General features: G+C 40.5%; 1 protein-coding gene across 3 annotated transcripts in view; it reads left to right on the forward strand.

Annotated features, from left to right (window-relative positions):
• Positions 1–17,712, forward strand: part of SLC30A9 (solute carrier family 30 member 9) — a 1,654,027-nt gene that overhangs the window by 968,973 nt on the left and 667,342 nt on the right. The gene's annotated exons all lie outside the window — the stretch shown is intronic.

The raw sequence follows: 17,712 nt of genomic DNA on the forward strand, positions 1-17,712 counted from the left end.
GTTGTTTTCCCTCCCACTCACTGTGTTGTAGTTGTGTTCTTAATCCCAGTGCATCTTCTGTTGCCTGCCCCTTATGATAATTTGACAACATAACTCCCTCCCTCTCCCCGTTTATTGGATGTTGACAATAGGGACATAAGTACAATTTTACAAAGTCTCTCTTAAACTCCTCACCAGGCTAAACGACTTTTGATAAAATTCCTTAATGTTGAGTGTACTGATACTGGTTGCGCTGATTTTAGCATCATATTAGTGATTTTTTTTAACTGTAATTAATTTACTGGTTCTTGCTGGTGGCAGAAGGTTTCCAGGCTAGTTGTTTTCTATAAAAATGTATATACTCAGTAGCAGGTCCACCCAAACATTATTCAAAAGTGAACTCCAAGCAGTTATAGTTACCCCTGCACTCAGAGTCATTCCTGCTGGTATCTTGGACCAGCACTTCTCCCACAACTTCTCTAGCTGCCAGCCTGATTGAGATCGGTGTCCTGTATCCGAAGACAGTGTGAGAATTGTCTCATGCCATATGACGATCATCTATTACTCAAACACCATAACACAGTGTTTGAGAGATTTACATGTATAATAATCAGACCTGCCCCTACTCCTTCCTTAACAGGTAAACTCCTTCCACTCTCTAGGGCCTTTCCTTTCTATATCAGGAGATCCCTACACCATGAATTTCATCCACTAATCATTACCATATTGAACTAAAAAACTTTATGTATTTCTACACTCTTAACTATTCACATCCTACACCACAAATCATCTATGGTTGCTTCTAATATTCTGACCCTCTGCCTGACCCTCCCTCTTTACCTTAATCCTACCTTATTTAAAAAAAAAAAAAAAAAGTTGTAATCTACCACATTACTTTTATTTAGTATTGCCTATCTAGTACGTTTTTTATTACTGTGTCTACCTGTCTGTACTTGTTTAATATTCATTATTTATTTAATGTATGCGTTAATACTTGCTGTTGTCTTGTTTATGTGTAATGTCTTAAGTTTCGTATATCATTTGGAGATTTTCTCCCCAGGCCTCTGCTGAAAATGGGTTCCTGACCCATTCAGACTTTCCTGGTATACAAATGTTAAATAAATAAAAAGTAAATAAAATAAATAATATCCTTGACGGCAAAAAACTCAAGACATCAAAATTGTCAGCAATACATCACATGTCACATGTCTCCGAGGCCATCACAATACACACAATTCATCATATGCTGAGGCTATAAAGATTAACTTGCCTAAGCCTCAAAGACCTCCAAAACACAACACTACCTACTTTCTCGCATAGCAGGAGGAGTCCCAAAGTCACAGATGCTGAGACCGTAAGTCGGGCATAGAGCCAATCCAACATTCTTGTTGTAGGTGACTCAGTTGTAAGACATGCAGATGTGCCTTCTATTAGGCTGAGCAAGGAAAGGCTGAAATTTAGTTGTTTGTCTGGTGCCAGGATCACTCCAATCATGCATGTACTCAAGTCCTTGTGCCAAGTACCAGTATGACTCTGTTATAATTCATGCCAGTGTCAATGACTTGAGGTGTACCTCCATGGGTTATATGAAGAAAGACATGAAGATGGAGCTCTCAGACTGTGTCCGAGGCAGGTATGAGCCTAGCATTGAGCAGCATTCTACTTTCTCTAAGTATGTTGCCATGATATGGGCCATGATACGAGGAAAAAATGATTTGCTTCAATAATTGGCTTAGTGTTTGATGTCATTCAAAGTGAATCCAATATTTGTCAGCCTGGGAAGATATGAGTGACAGATTATACTGCTTTGCCAGGAATGGCCTGCATATCCCCTCTAGGTTTGATTATTTGCAAAGACGTTGTCCAACCCTATAGTGCCCTTTTTAGGTAAAGCCAACCTGATAAACCTACCAACATAAAACAACCAAAGGAAAATATAAAGGTGTTACTGATCAGTGCTAGGAGTCTAAGCAAGAACCACCACTCCCTTCAAATGCTTCCACCCTGGAAGACATTGATCTCTGCGTAGTGACTGAGACATGGTTTAAATAACGGAGAGTACTCTGGCTGTGCAGAGCTATAACACGTTCCACGTGTTTAGACCAGCTACTGTGCAGGTGGGGAAAAAGGTGGTGGTGTCTCAGTCTATATCTGGAAAAACTCACATCAAGGCTGATAAAGTAGCATGATGCTCAAGATCATCTTCATATCCAAATAACTTTCAGATAGGTCTTGTACTGTAAGTAAGCTAGCTGTAGAACTAACTCTATGATGAAAGAAAGCCTCAACGCCTATCTACAGGAACTAGAGTCACTTGGTATTAAACCCAATACCATTTTCCTAGGTTATCTAAACTATCCAGCTATCAAGTGGGAAACCTACACCACCACTAGTGCACAAGCACAGAGATTCCTGAAATTTGTCAGTACAAATACCCTGGAACAATTAGTCAATGTACCCATTAGTGGGAATAACATCTTGGAGCTTGTTACTAGTACTAGGGGAGCATCTTGCACCATCCCCTGCATATCTTCATCACTTGTTAGGTCTGACCATAAAGCAGTCTCCTTTGAAGTAAAACTGAAACCAGAGATCCTTTCAACCCAAGATACCTTTAGAAATTTCTTTAAGATGAACTACCTACTCTTAAATGTTACATTGACAAGCTTCAAGTCCCCACCAAATCCAGTTAACTCTACTGAATATGCAGAAATGTGCACCACCACACTACATCAGCATGCAAAGATGCAGCTGTACCCCGTAGGAACAAGTGCAGGGCAAATCCCAGTAACAAACCCAAATGGTGGAACCATAATACCAACAAGCTTTATAACAAAAGGAAAAGAATTTTGATCAAAAATAAGAATAATAATTCCCAGAACATTAGAGCCATTGTCACTGAAATAAACAAACAAATGCAGAGCTTAATAAAATCCACCAAAGCCAAGTTTTTTTTTCAAAACACCTTTACTGAATTATCACTTGTGACATAGGCAAATTTACATTCATATAAAAGTAATCAGACTATAATTAAGATAACAAACATTAGACTTTACATATATTGCGATATGTCATATAACCTAAGCAACATGACATAAATTATTCAATTCCTGCATTTATTTAAACAAGAAATATCTTTATTAAACCATCACTTACTACATAGGCAGTCATACATTTATATAAATGAAAACAAAACACACTGACACAGTCCTAGTTGCAAGCATTTTACATCACAAACCATACTAACACACTCCCATTTGCAAGCATTATACATCACTTATAATCTAACTAATCTTTTTCAGTCATACATTACATGGCTCATTTAGTCCTGCCACCTTTTAAACCTCATTCCTCCCTTGTATGTATTGTTCCCACAATTCCCAATTTTCTTGTATAGGTTGCTCCTACCCTTTTCTAAAGATCTCAGTTCCAGTTGTTTTATGTCTATTACTATATTCACTACTTCTAGTATAGTTGGTTTAGATTTTAATTTTTATTTTCTAGTAATTGCTTTTTTTACCAGAGCCAAGTTTGACTCTAAAATAGCTACCGTAGCCAAAGACAATCACAAGGCATTTTTTAGTTGTGCCCGCAGTGTAAAAGCAGAATGCAGCAATATGCTGAGCTGATTGTGTGTGACGTTGCCTACACTGACTCTGAAGATATAGTGACCCTACTGGCCGATAAAGTTAGCTCTAACTTTACCCCTCTATCCCCTGTATGTGTCCCTGAAGTTATACCCCAAACTGGCTCACCTCCAGCTATCACACAAGATCAAGTCCTAAATGTGGTATCAAAGCCTAAAAATACTTCATCGATGGGTCCTGACAATATCCTTGGATGCATCTTAAATAGCATGAAGCATGATCTAGCTACACCCCTAATAACACTGTTCAATCTCCACTTCCATACAGGTTTTCTCCCAAGCAAATGGAGAACAGCTACAGTCATTCTCCTGCATAAGGGAGGACCTTCCATAGACTCAGGCAGTTTCACAGCCATAAGTCTGCCCAGCCTCATATACAAAGCCATGGAAAGACTTATCAGTGAATTAATAAGCACATAGGGAGCCTCCAAACACTGGACCTGTCTCAGTCTGGATTTATCAAATGCAGGTCAGGCTTACTCAACCTGGTGGATTTTTTTGAAAAGGTCACCAAAGCAATGGGAGAAGGCAAAACCCACAACCAAAAAGATGGAGTGGGTCCAGAAAGTCAACACAAATACCAAAAAATGTTCTGGACTTGACCAAAATTGCAATTCCAGGAGTTTCCTGCCTTCATTCTGTGCCTTTTTGTTAAGTCCAGAACATTTTTCGGTGAAGGCAAAACCCTGTACACACTGCATACCTCAACCTGAACAAAGCTATTGACACATTTCCACACTCGGGCATAGTAGAAAAGCTAAATTAACTGCGGTAAACCCCTATGTCACCCCCTGGGTTGCCAGCTGGCTCACAGATAGGATGCAAATAATCAAAATAGGAGGATGCAGATAATCAAAATAGGGGAAGTTGCCTCCACAATGAGACCAGTCACCAGTGGAATCCCCCAGGTTTCTATGCTGGGGACTCTCCTGTTTGGCATTTACATTTCTGAAATAAAAGCCAATACCAAAAGGTTCTGACTAGGTTTGCAGATGACTGCGAGCTAGGAGCAGTCATTACCTTCCCAAATGACTTTGCCATCCTGCTGGAAGGTTTGTCTCGTAAATAACTTGTGCCAAAATCATGGACTGAAATTAAATGCCAAGAAATGTATTATTGTATTTTTTGGCAAGTCATCTACCCCAGTGAGCTACATCATTGACAGTATATCCCTAAGTGTTGACCCAGGTGTTTGGAATTTGGGAACTTATGTAGGCAGTGACCAAACTTTTGACCAACATGTGTCTGTTGCAGTAAGAAAGACCTTCTATATTGCACAGCTTATAAACAGAGACTGTATCTAGATCTGGGGATGTCATTACCCCTTTTACTCAGCCTTCATTAGGCCAGTCATTGAATATAATGCCTGCTTGGCATACATCTATCCAGACACATGCAACAGCTTTAAAGACCACAGAGATACCTTACTGTAAGGATACAATGCCTAAACATGTCCTGCATGTACTGATTCAAAGCCCTGTCACTTTACTCAGTATTCTAAAGCTTGCTAAGAGGTGACCTGTGTCTGGCCTGCAAGGCATACTCTGACTTATTACTGATGGATTTACTGCACATCAGCAAGTCAGATGTCATAAGAAATACTAGGTCTAGGGATTTTAACCTCTTCTGCAGCATCAACAGAATGCTTTAGAGGGACAGGTGTGTCTCACAGTGGATACTGCTGCAGTGGAACAGACTCCCCATTCACTTAGAATGTTTGTCCCTATCCATATTCAAGCACAACTTAGATGGTTGAATAAGAAACAGAAAATTTACCCCTGGACTGTCCCCTGTACTACTATTGGGTCAGAGGCAGCTCCTATCTCATGCACGAGTCCCTTCAAATTATCTATGGTATGATCCCAGTTATTCTCATTGGGGTATGTACAATTATTGACCATCAGATGGATTAGGTCAGTCTATAACTAAGTGGTTATTTCGAGCACAAAAAAGGAAATTGGCTAGGCTTAAATGGCCCACAAGGGCAGCTAGCCTAGTACTTTCCTATGAACCTATATCAGAGTTTTACTTTTTATAATCTTTGCATGATGATCCCCACAAACTAAATGTTGGGATGCCTGCCAGTTTAAAGCACGTTTTACTAACTTAAAAAAAAAAGATTACTAATAAGTATCTAGTACCTTGCTTTCTCTCCAGTTTAGTAATCTTTACAGAAATTTCATCCTGTTCCTGTAGTACACTAGAGAAAGCTTTTAACAACATAACCAAAGTTTTATGCAAATTGTTCATACAAAACCCACCACACTATATTGAAACATTTTTAATGGCAGAAATTGTGCAGCATAATTTATACAAGCCAGACGTCTAAGGTTAATTAAAGGTTATATAAATCATCCTTTCCCTTCTGATGCTCCCCAATGCAACTGCTGCACTTCTCTCAGGCAGTTAATTGACTGCACCAGGAGCTTAAAATACAATGGGGTTTCATCTTATTTACATGCCAAATTTTTAAGTACTGGAATGCTTTGCCTTCTGAAAGTAGGTCTCAGCAGTCAATCTGCAGTTTCAAACAAGAGCTCCCAGGTGTTATCCTAGATCTGCAATAATTCTTGACTGTGTTCCCAAAAAACTTCCTAAAAATCACATAATGTCCTTGTTGACCTAAACCATTTTTTACATTCTGCTAACCAGCTGTTTCTTCACCACACCAAGTAGCCTACCTCATAAGCCTACCCACCCTGCTTACCGATACTCGTATTTCTCAGTCTTGTTGCAGCCCAGTCCATTATAAAGTTGTAGTTCTGTCTTCCAAATGGTGGATGAATCCAGTACACTCCATTCCTCTGTCTATGTTACTTATCCATAAAAAAGCAATATAAATCCATCTTGATATTGCTTACTGTCTAGTGCTGATGTCTTACCATTGTTTTCCATCACTGTCCTAATTTTTTAGTGATTTGTTCTAATGTTTTTTTTTCTTTTTGTGTAATTTTGTATCATTACTGCTTTATCTTTGTTTTTAGTTGTTTGCATATTTATGTGTAAGTTGTTAATCTTGTACTTTGGCACAGAGGTTTAAGACTATGACTGGTATATCTCTACTCTGCAGCAGTCTTTCATTTGACTTCCGCATCCTCCTCCTGCCTGTTGTGTGACCCTGAATAAGTCATTTAACAAGACAGTACTTACAGACTGAAATGGGTCCTTACAGATGAGTGTTCTACCCAAGCTAACAAATATGAATATATAAATGTTTATGTAATATTAGTGCTGGAACTTTTCTCATTCATTTCCTGTGAACATGGTCTTTGCATCAGTGGGACCACGCTGGCCAAAAGTAAATTAATAAATGCACACATATTTGTGTGTGTATTATATATATGTATACATGTAAATATGTGTGTGTGTGTGTGTGGGTCTACTTTGACTCATCAAAAGTACGTTTCAACAAAACGTAAACAGACTCTTTTTCGCAAAAGTGCATTTTCACTAAAATGCACTTTTGTGAAATGCAAATAAACCGAAAAAACAAACAAAAAAATACAACACGAACCATGTTTATGCCCCCCCGCATCCCCACTATTTTTATATTCTCACTCCGAGATCGCAGTACACTGGGGAAAAGAGAATATACCCGCTGTGCCGCGATCTAAGCAACAGTCCCTGTTCGCTTAGTTGCCTTTTTGCGAAAGTGCATTTTTGTGAAAATGCACTTTCACGAAAAGGAGTTTGCCTGTTTATTTTTCGTTGAAATGTAATTTTGATGGGTCGAGGTAGACCTGTGTATGTGTGTGTGTGTGTGTGTGTGTGTGTATATATATATATATATATATATATATATATATATATATAGATAGATAGATACAGTGGATATAAAAAGTGACAAACCCCTATTAAAATGCCAGGTTTTTGTGGCATAAAAGAATGAGACCACAGTAAATCATTTCAAAACTTTTCCCACCTTTAATGTGCCCTATAACTGCACAACTTAAAATAACTTCCAGAATACACTCTTGTTTGTGTTATTACAAAGATTCTAAATTAACAGCTTGAATACTACATGTGAATATCACATTTACATGAAACTTGACATATACACTGAACAAACCTATATGATATAATGCCCTTCCTAGTAACTGAAAAGTCCCTTACAAGGAACTATATGACTATGACCATACGAATATCTAACAGTATAATACATCCTTCTAAAGATACAGTGGATATAAAAAGTTTACACACCCTATTAAAATGCCAGTTTTTGTGATACAAAAGAATGAGAAAACAATAAATCATTTCAAAATGTTTCCCACCTTTAATGTGCCTTATAACTGTACAGTGCATTTGAAAAACAAACAAATCTGTCAGAGGAAAAAATATAAAAAATAAAAAATGTACAGTAAGCTGGTTGCATAAGTGTGCACACCCTTAAAATAATACTTTGTTGAAGCACCTTTTGATTTAATTACAGCAGTCTTCTTGAGTAGGAGGCTATCAGCATGGCACATCTTGACTTGGCAATATTTTCCCACTCTTCCTTGCAAAAGCACTCCAAAGCTGTCATATTGTGAGAGCATCTCTTGTTCACAGCCCTCTTCAGGTCACCCTACAGATTTTATGTTGGATTTAGGTCTGGGCTCTGGTTGGACCATTCCAAAACTTTAATTTTCTTCTGGTGAAGCCATTCTTTTGTTGATTTGGATGTATGCTTGGGGTCATTGTCGTGTTGAAAGGTGAAATTCCTCTTCATCTTCAGCTTTCTAGCAGATACCTGAAGGTTTTGGGCCAGAAGTGGTATTTGGAACTGTTCATAATTCCCTCCACCTTGACTAAAGCACCAGTTCCAGCTGAAGAAAAGCAACCCCAAAGCATGATACTGCCACCACCATGCTTCACTGTAGGGGTGGTGTTCTTTTGGTGATGCAAAGTGTTGTTTTTGTGCCAAATGTACCTTTTGGAATTGTGGCCAGAAAGTTCAACCTTGGTCTCATGAAACCATAACACATTTTCCCATATGCTTTTGGGAGACCTGATGTATTGTTCTGCAAATTTTAGCCGGGTCTGGGTGTTTTTCTGTGTAGGAAAAGGCTTCCATCTTGCAACCCTACCCCACAGTCCAGACATATGTAGAATACAGGAGATTGGTCACATGTAGTATGCAGCTAGTACTTGCCAGAAATCCCTGCAGCTCCTTCAGTGTTGCTGTAGGTCTCTTGGCAGCCTCCCTCACCAGTTTTCGTCTTGTCTTTTCATCAATTTTGGAAGGTTGTCCAGTTCTTTCCAACGTCACTGTTGCCCCATATTTTCTCCACTTTTTGATGACTATCTTCACTGTATTCCATGGCATATCCAATGCTGTGGAAATTTTTTTGTACCCTTCTCCTGACTGATCCCTTTCAACAATGAGATCCCTTTGATGCTTTGTAAACTCTCTGTGAACCATGACTTTTGCTGCAGCAGGCAACTGAGTAAATGTCAGGAAAATCCTACTAGGACAGCTGAACTTTATTTGGGGTTATTCAAAGTCTCTTTAATTGATGGCAGATGTGTACCTAAGAAGACTGAATGCTGTAATTAAAGCAAAAGGTGCCTCAACAAGGTATTAGGTTAAGGGTTTGCACACTTATGCAACCAGCTTATTGCACGTTTTTTTTTTTTATATTTTTCCCCTAACAGATTTGTTTGTTTTTCATTTGAACTGTACAGGTCATAGGTCACATTAAAGGTGGGAAAAGTTTTGAAATGATTTATTGTGGTCTCACTTTTTTATATCACAAAAACCTGGTATTTTAACAGAGGTGTGTACACTTTTTGTATCCACTGTATCTGTAATCTGTTTTGTTTGAAAATAAATGTCTGTATCTACACACAGTTGATCAATTTGTACGTCTTTATTTCTACCACATCTTATTTATCTCTAAAATGGTTTCCTGTTATGCTCAATATCTTTATATATATTTTTTAAATGGTTCTTGATTTTGTCTCAGCTTGTTTTTTGAGTTTTCAGTGTTGTGTTCAACCTCTTGTCCATTTCTTATATATTTTTTTTCACCTTAATCAAGTATCTTGTCTTTATGGAAATATATCCTTCTGATGTTGTGTGCCTAAGTGCTGACAGACATTTTTTTTTTGCATTAAGCAGTTTTTCAAAGCTTGACACATTCCTTTTGTAGTTTTTCCACTGAATGCATCACTCGTTAGTTTTACATAGTGACTGTCTTGCTTCTATATAATCTATTGTTAATCTTATGTCCATTAGTTTAGATTTCAATTATCTAGCAACAAATTCACCTTTGTAACCAGCCCCATGAACACTGTACATCAGCAATGGTAAAACTTGACATGAAGTAGCATTCATTTCCTCAGGAAGAGAACAATGTTTAGTATGTTCTGTTCCCTGGAAGGCTTTTCTGCTCCCTGAATCAATTGCTGTTCCTGAACATATGTTGTAAATAATTTCCTTACTAATGTTGTTGAATCGATCTGATGTTGCCATTTATGTTCATTCCTCAACTGTTGGGTTTGGATCTGACCCACCTGTTTTTTCCAGCTCTTGAAACACTGAAACTCTCAAGCTCTTCCCTTACTCATAGTGCTCCAGACAGCTAACATACCTCAGATCTTGTTTACCACCTTCACATATGGACGAGGTCACTGCAAACTCTTGGGTTAGCTAGTTTTTCATGAGTAAAAGTCCTTTTTCAAAATATTTGTCTTAAAACTTCTCTTCTCATATAATTTCTGCTATCCTCCCTTTTAATACCTTACACTTTTAGTTCATAGGTGTTTACTAGGCTAACGACCACAAGGTCCTTTTTAAGCCTAGCCATGCATCCCAAATCTCTGACAAGTTCTGATACCGTTGATAAGTGTAAGCATTGGCCTGGGAGACCATTTACAGGTTACCTGTTTGCATCAAAAACATAAGTGCCAAACCAGGGATGAATTTCTGGGTTCCCATTCAATTGTCCAAGTTACACTTGAATTGGATTAGGGAGGAACTCTGCTTCACATGGTTGGGGAGCCTGTTCCATAGATGGGCCATTCTTTGGGATATACACCTATCTCTCCAGCAGATCCTATTTATATTACAGGCAAGGTTTAAATCTTTAGAACCTGTACATCTGGTACTGTTTTGTGGATATGCAGGTGGTCCATCAGAGTGAGGTCTGACAATCCCCTGTACGCCAGACCATAGATCTCCCCTCAAAAGCCTGTAGGAGACAGAATACAGGGATAGGGCCTTGAGGCGGTCTGCATAGGACATATTACTTACGCCCTGTATTCTTTTAGTGAGGAACCTCTGTGGACATTCCTGTTGTTGGATATGCCTGGTTAGGTACACAACAAAGGGGGCATTGTACTCAATGATAGGTCTGAATAATGCCGAATACAGTGGAACAATGACTTCCTTGGACTTGGATGTCATACCTTTGTTTATAAGTTGTGCAACAAAGAATTATTTCCTCACCACTGTAGACACGTGATGATCAAAGGCTAGATTACTATCTGTGTGTGTCCCTAAGTCCCTGACTACTGGGTCAACTCTAAGGGGTGTGTTGTCAATATGATAGTTACCAGGGATGGATGACTTCCCAAAGGATACTATTATGCATTTCTTGGCATTTAGTTTTAGTCCATGACTCTGACACCAGTTTTCCTATGTCAGCCCCTCCTGGAGAACATCTGCGTCAGTGTGAGATTCAGTGACAGCTCCTAATTTGCAGTCATCTGCAAATTTAGCCAGAGACCACTGACATTGGCCTTGACTTCTGTGAAGTAAATGCCAAAAAAGGAGAGATCCAAGGACTGATCCCTGAGGGACTCCATTTGTGACTGGCCTCTTTGTAGAGATGGACTCCCCAATCCTAACTTTCTGGGTCCTGTCTGTGAGCCAGTTGGCTATCCACTGGGTGACATATGGGTTTGTATGTAACCTGTTGAGTTTGTCAACAATGCCCAAGGTGGGGTATTGTGTCAAATGCCTTGGCCGGGTCAAGGTAGGCAGTGTAAATGATTTTGCCCTCATCCATTGCTTTGGTGACCTTCTCAAAGACGTCCACCAGGTTGAGTAGGCATGATCTGCCCTTGACAAAACCAAACTGGGTTGGGTCCAGTGTCTGGAGGTTTACTATATCTCTATTGATCATCTCCATGGCTTTACGTATAAGACTAGTGAGACTTATGGATCTGTCGTTTCCAGGATCTGTAAATGGCACACCCATGTGCAGAGGAATGACTGTTGCCTTTCTCCATTCATGAGGCATGAAGCCTGTTTAGAGGCTACAGTTAAATAATTCCAGAGGCCCTGATAGGTTATGTTTCATACTATTTAGAAGGCATCCTGGGATATTGTCAGGGCCCATTGATGCAGTGTTCTTGGTCTCAGAGAGAGCATTAAGGACCTGTTCCCTAGTGATAGTAGGGGGAGTTATAATTGATGATATTTCCTGAGGAAAGGTTGAGGGGGGAGAGAAGAGTAAAGTTGGAGCTGAATTTATCAACCAGGAGGTTTGCTATATCTTCTGACTCAGTATAGGTGGCTCCATTTACAATGAGCTCTGGACACAATTGTGGATTGCCTTTGAGGTTGCGGATATAGCTAAAGAATGCTTTGTGGTTGCCCTTGGCCTGGGAGGCCAAACTTGCCTCAAATTTGGCTTTGGTAGACTTTATTTGTCCTCTGAGTTTTGTTTAGTTTAATGAAAGTGCTTTTATCCTGCTTTGTGCTATACCTCCTAATTTTTTCCATGATTTTCTTCCTCCTGTTATACATCCAATTGATTTTTTGATTCATCAGGGTGGCTTGTTTTTTGAGTTAGTTCTGTAATTCTTTCTGGTGGTTACAGCTGCTTGTAGAGGGTTTCTGTGAACAGTTCTACATAGGCAGAAGTGTTTTTAGGGTTTATAGGGGTTTGAAATTTTGCCAGGTTCTCACTTAAAAGCAGGATGTTAAACTTAGAATAGTTCCTGAATATTTCTGGTTTAGCTGGGCGTCCAGGTTTTACTTTTACTTCACTTATTACCATAGTTGCTATTCCCTTTACTTGTACTAGTTTAGTACCTTTATAGTTACCATTGTTGGTAACTTCTTTTCTTTTTTTCCACTGTTTTTCACAAAAAAAAAATATTCTTTCTTGTTCTGCCACAGTTTGCTGAAAATGTCTGAGAAACCTTCATGTTTAAAAAAAATGTATGGCCTGCAGCCATAAAATGCCTTTGTTGGATGCCTACACTAAATGTGTCTTTTGTCTAGGCCCTACGCATCTAGACTCGCATTGTGAGATCTGCAAAGCTTTCAATCCTAGAAGCCTCATAGAACGAAAAAACAAATTGATTTTAAGAGGTAAAATCTTCAGAAGCATCATCTGGGGCTCAAGTTCTCCTAAAAATCAGACAAGAAAGATGCTGTAAAGCATTCCACTGATCCACCCTCTCCCTCAGCTCCAGGTTCGGAACGTCCTCACAAAGTTTCCAAACCTTTGGATCCGACCTTCCCCAGATCCTTAGGCTAAACCTGACAAGTCTCCTTGGATCATATTCCCACCATTGGTCGTGGATCCAATTTCCTTTCACCTGCCTTCCTGGATAGGTCTCCTAGGCACCATGACTCGAGTACCTTCAACAGCATCTTCCACTCATTCCTCCAAAAGTCTGACTGAGGCCAATGTGGATAAGATGGTGAGGAAATTCCTCTTGACACAAATGTACCATCTCCAACCTCCTCGGGTCTGGAGACCCTTTGTTATTGCTACCTCACCAGTGCTGGCTCCTTTCCTGATCTGACCCTTGGTTTTGGAACAGTCGGATCTGATGATTCTGGAGTCATCCGCATCGGATCTGAAGATCATGGTGTCTCTGCCTCTGGTGGCATCTCTGATTGGACAGACTCCAAGCACTTCAGAGCTGGATGAATCTATCAGCTGTAGTGTTGGTGGCAGGGTCTGCGGTGTTGAGTTAACTCTGAAGTGGTTAGAGCCATCTGTGCCCCTCAGAGCTTCAGCATTAGATAGCTTGGCTCTGATTCCTTCCACTGATAGTCTGCCTTAGGATATAGGGCTGGAAGCATCTCTTTTTGCAGCTATCAGTTTCTTTCTCTCCAAGGCATTTTGCTTTCAAGGTGATGGAGAGAGCTTTCTCTGTTCCTAGAGTCAGGATGTCTCCCTCTTCCTCAGATCTGATTTCCCAACCCCATTCGTCTCTGCGTCTTGAGCCTCAACTTCGTGTGCCATGGGGATAATCAGCCCAGATAAGACATCAGGACACCAGCAGGGTATACTCATTTCTTCCGATACGTCTTCAGAGCATCACACAAAACATGTTCCGAGAAAGAAAAAGTGCAAGAGAAGGCACTTAGACTCTCGACAAGAGTCTGTAACAGAGGATACAGATTTTGATGAGGGGGGAAGGGTCCTTAAGATCACCACCTGATGACATCTCCTTTGGGGGCATTCTAGAATTTTTGAAGCAAAGGAGTGTTTGGACTCCCAACTCTTCCCAAGAGGAGTCTGTATTCCTGGAGGCTTTTGTTGCTGGCCCATCTACCTCCTCGGTGACTCCACCCACAGAGGAGCTCATTGATTTGGTCTCTCGACTGGCATAGAAGGAACCTGACACCATTGAGCTGATCCTCAAGACACCAGATAGGATTCTGGCATCACAGAAGGACAGAGAGTTTTGGAGTAACAATTGATGCTATAATTGGAGCGACAGCCACAAAGGAGGAAATAGAACCGAGTTCCCCTGTCCACCCCCCCCCCCCCAGAGAATCTAGGACATTGGACAGATTCGGGAAACATGTATATGCTTCAATGACTTTAGACTTAGGTCACTAAATTATTTGGCATGCTTCAAAAGAATGTGTAGAGATTTGATTAAGGAACTTACCAAATCCCTGTCTGGGACCATTTCTTCTGAAGCAGAGAACACTATTACCTTGCATTTGGCTACCCTTCAATCCATTTCAAACTTGTCCATGAGACTCCTCTCACATGCAGCTGAAAGTACCTCATGGCCAGCAGATTCAGGCATTTCCATCAGGAGACATGCTTGGATGTGCTTATGTGATTTTTGCAGAACCCTTCAAGTTTTCTTTTGTCAGTGCTCCCTTTGAGAGAAATTCCTTATTCGACCCTAAAGTAAAAGACACACTCTCCAGGTATGAACAGGAAGATAAAACCCTGTCTGTTGTGAGCATATGTTTTTTGACCCCCCTCAAAGAACCTTCTTTAGGAACCAGTAAGGTGAATGAAAAATGTGGTTCGGGAAGTCTCAGGGTCCCTTCCAAGATCCGTGTGGAGATAGTTCACCAGGGACAGAGGGGGTAATTCTTACGGAAGACACCATCAACAAGCAGAGGTAGTCCGCAGAACTAAGGTTCTAGAAATACGTTCTTTGACGGACCCTACCAGCGCTCCTGAAAGGAGACCTGACTGTCCATCTCTGGAGGCAGTCGAGGTCATTAATCTCTGCATCAGAGAGCCTGACTTGAGATTACAAGAGATTCATGGGTGCAGAGGATTATCTCTAAAGGTTTTATAATGCCATTTTCCCTACCACCACCTTTCATAGTAAAGAAAATCCCCAATGTTCCAACTAGTCAGAAGGAAACAGCATTACTAGAATTAAACAAACTGCTAGAAAAGAGTCATCCAAGAAGTCTCTCCAGACCAGAGAGAGTCCAGAACTTACTCAAGATTCTTTTTAGTGCCAAAGCAAACAGGAGACTGGATACCAGTTTTGGATCTCAGCAATCTGAATAACTCAGTTCAATACACCAAGTCTGGGATGGTCACAGCTAAGTTCATTCTGCTTTTTCTGCACAAGGATGACTGGATGTGGTCAATAGCTCTTCAGGATGCATACTAACATATCAAAATGATCAGACGATCAAGGAGATATCTATACTTCTGGCTGGGAGCCAGTCATTCCCAATTCAGGGCTCTGCCCTTTGGTCTCACCACAGTCCCCAGGGTGTTCACCAACTGTATGGCAGTAGTAGCAGCTTACTTGAGACTACAGGGATTCTGAGTGTTTCTGTATTTGGACAACTGGCAAATAACCGCTCCAACCAGGCATCATATGATCAAAACACGAGACTATGTACTCCATTTATGCTCTCACTTGGGAATTGCCATCAATCACATGAAATCTCAGCTTCAACCAACTCAAATGTTGGAGTTCACTGGTGTCTTGTTCAATACGGTAACTGTGACAGCCTCTCCCCTCCATCAAGGATTCAAACTATTTGATTCCAGGTAAAAAAGATCATTCATAGTCCATCTCTTTCAGCTCGACTGATTCTACAAGCGTTGGAGTCAATGTCTGCGGGAATCGTTTTGGTACCATTAGCAAGGTACCACATTAGAATCCTTAAGTGGACCCAAGTGACTCAGTGGTTCATTCTTCACCAACCTTTGTCCAGTCAGATCACATAACATGGACTTGCAAGAATTACCTTCTGTAGTGGATTTATTCCACTCAAGTAATAGAAGGTCGTCCCTTTGTTTATCCCTCAACCCAAGGCCATTGTAACCATGGACACTTCCCAGATCAGATGGTGGTGGTGGTGGGGGTATTTCCTCAGAAAGATGGTCCAACGCACATGGTGTCCCAAAGAGGCCAATGCACATATCAGTGTTCTGGAAGTAAGAGCTGTCCTCCTAGCATTGCAGGCCTTTCAAGACACCCTTCCCTCCGGGACTATTGCATTTCAGATGGACAATGTGTAAATGGTCTGGTACAGCAACAGATATGGGGGAACCAAATCTTAACCCCGTGTCAAGAAGCTGTGAGAGTGTGGCAATGAGCGATCTCATCCAGTCAGTTTCTGATAGCAACACACATTCTGGGGAAATCCAGCCTGATTGCAGACAAGTTCAGCAGGTCCATTCTAATGCATCATGAGTGGTCCCTCAATATGAAAGTTTCAGAAAGACTTTTCCACCGATGGGGACAACCGTGCTGCAATCTCTTTGCATTTCCCTACAGCAACAAGTGCAACAAGTTCTTTGCCCTCATCCCCTGCTGGTGGAGTCACTAAGGGATGCTTTACTTTACAATTGGCCCCCCGGTCTCCTGTATGACTATCCCCCGTTACCTCTAATCTCCAAATTTCTTCAGAAAGCAGGTTGATCAAAGAGCACAGTTATCCTCATTGATCCTTATTGGCCTCATCAGATTTCGATTCCCTTTCTTTGGCCTCATCTACTTTACCAATCATGGATTCTGGATCCAATTCCAGACCTACTATCTCACCTGACAGACATGACACATCCAGATATTCCAGACAGAAAGTTGACTGCATGGTTTCTCCACTTCTGCGGATTGCTAGACAGCCCAAGCTCTCCTCCTCTGTCTGCCATATTCTTTTATCCTCACATAAAGCTTCCACAAGAAAACTTTGTAGAAGTAAATGGAAAAGATTTGTTTTTTGGGCACAACAAGCACACTTATCCTTTTTCAGCACCAGTTCCTAAAGTGTTGAATTTTTAACTGCAATTTTCAGTGAAGGTGCTAGCTCTTCTACTGTTAAAGTACAATTAGCAAGTATTTCCAGTTTTCAAATAGGAGTAAATAATTCATGTTTAGCTTCTTCCAAACTTTGTAAAGCCTTTCTAAGAGGAACCTTTCTTCTTAGACACCCACCATTAAAAGACCCCATTCCTGCATGGGATTTAAATATTGATCTGAAGTAGTTAACTTCATTTATCTGCAACCTGTGGGTATTTGGATCCATATCAGATCCGAGCCGGGAACATTTTTTCACGCATCTGCTCCAAGCTCCTCCCCTTACTCATAATCCCTCACATCTTCTACCTTCCCGCAGATCTCATTTGCTGCTTCATGCATACGCATCGTGGTCTCTATAGCTCCATGTTAGGTGTAGTAAGTGGTACTTTTTGGATATATATTTAGTGTGTGAGTGTAGTCATTTTTCATTACCCTTTCCTCCCCTTCGTCATGCGTCAATTTTCTGTTGAAAAAAAAAAAAAAAAAAAGTAGTTCCAAAAGGTTGGAGTTTGCTAGGTAGTGTAAGCCTAACCATCCTTGGTGTGTGTGTGTGTTAGTTGGTTTAGTTTTGGCTAAGTGGTGTGTGGTGATGGCTGAGCAGCCAAAACCAACTTTTA

This window comes from Protopterus annectens, chromosome 2.part0 (assembly GCF_019279795.1).
Source record: "Protopterus annectens isolate FY-2018-M chromosome 2.part0, PAN1.0, whole genome shotgun sequence".
Classification (NCBI taxonomy): Eukaryota; Metazoa; Chordata; order Ceratodontiformes; family Protopteridae; genus Protopterus; species Protopterus annectens.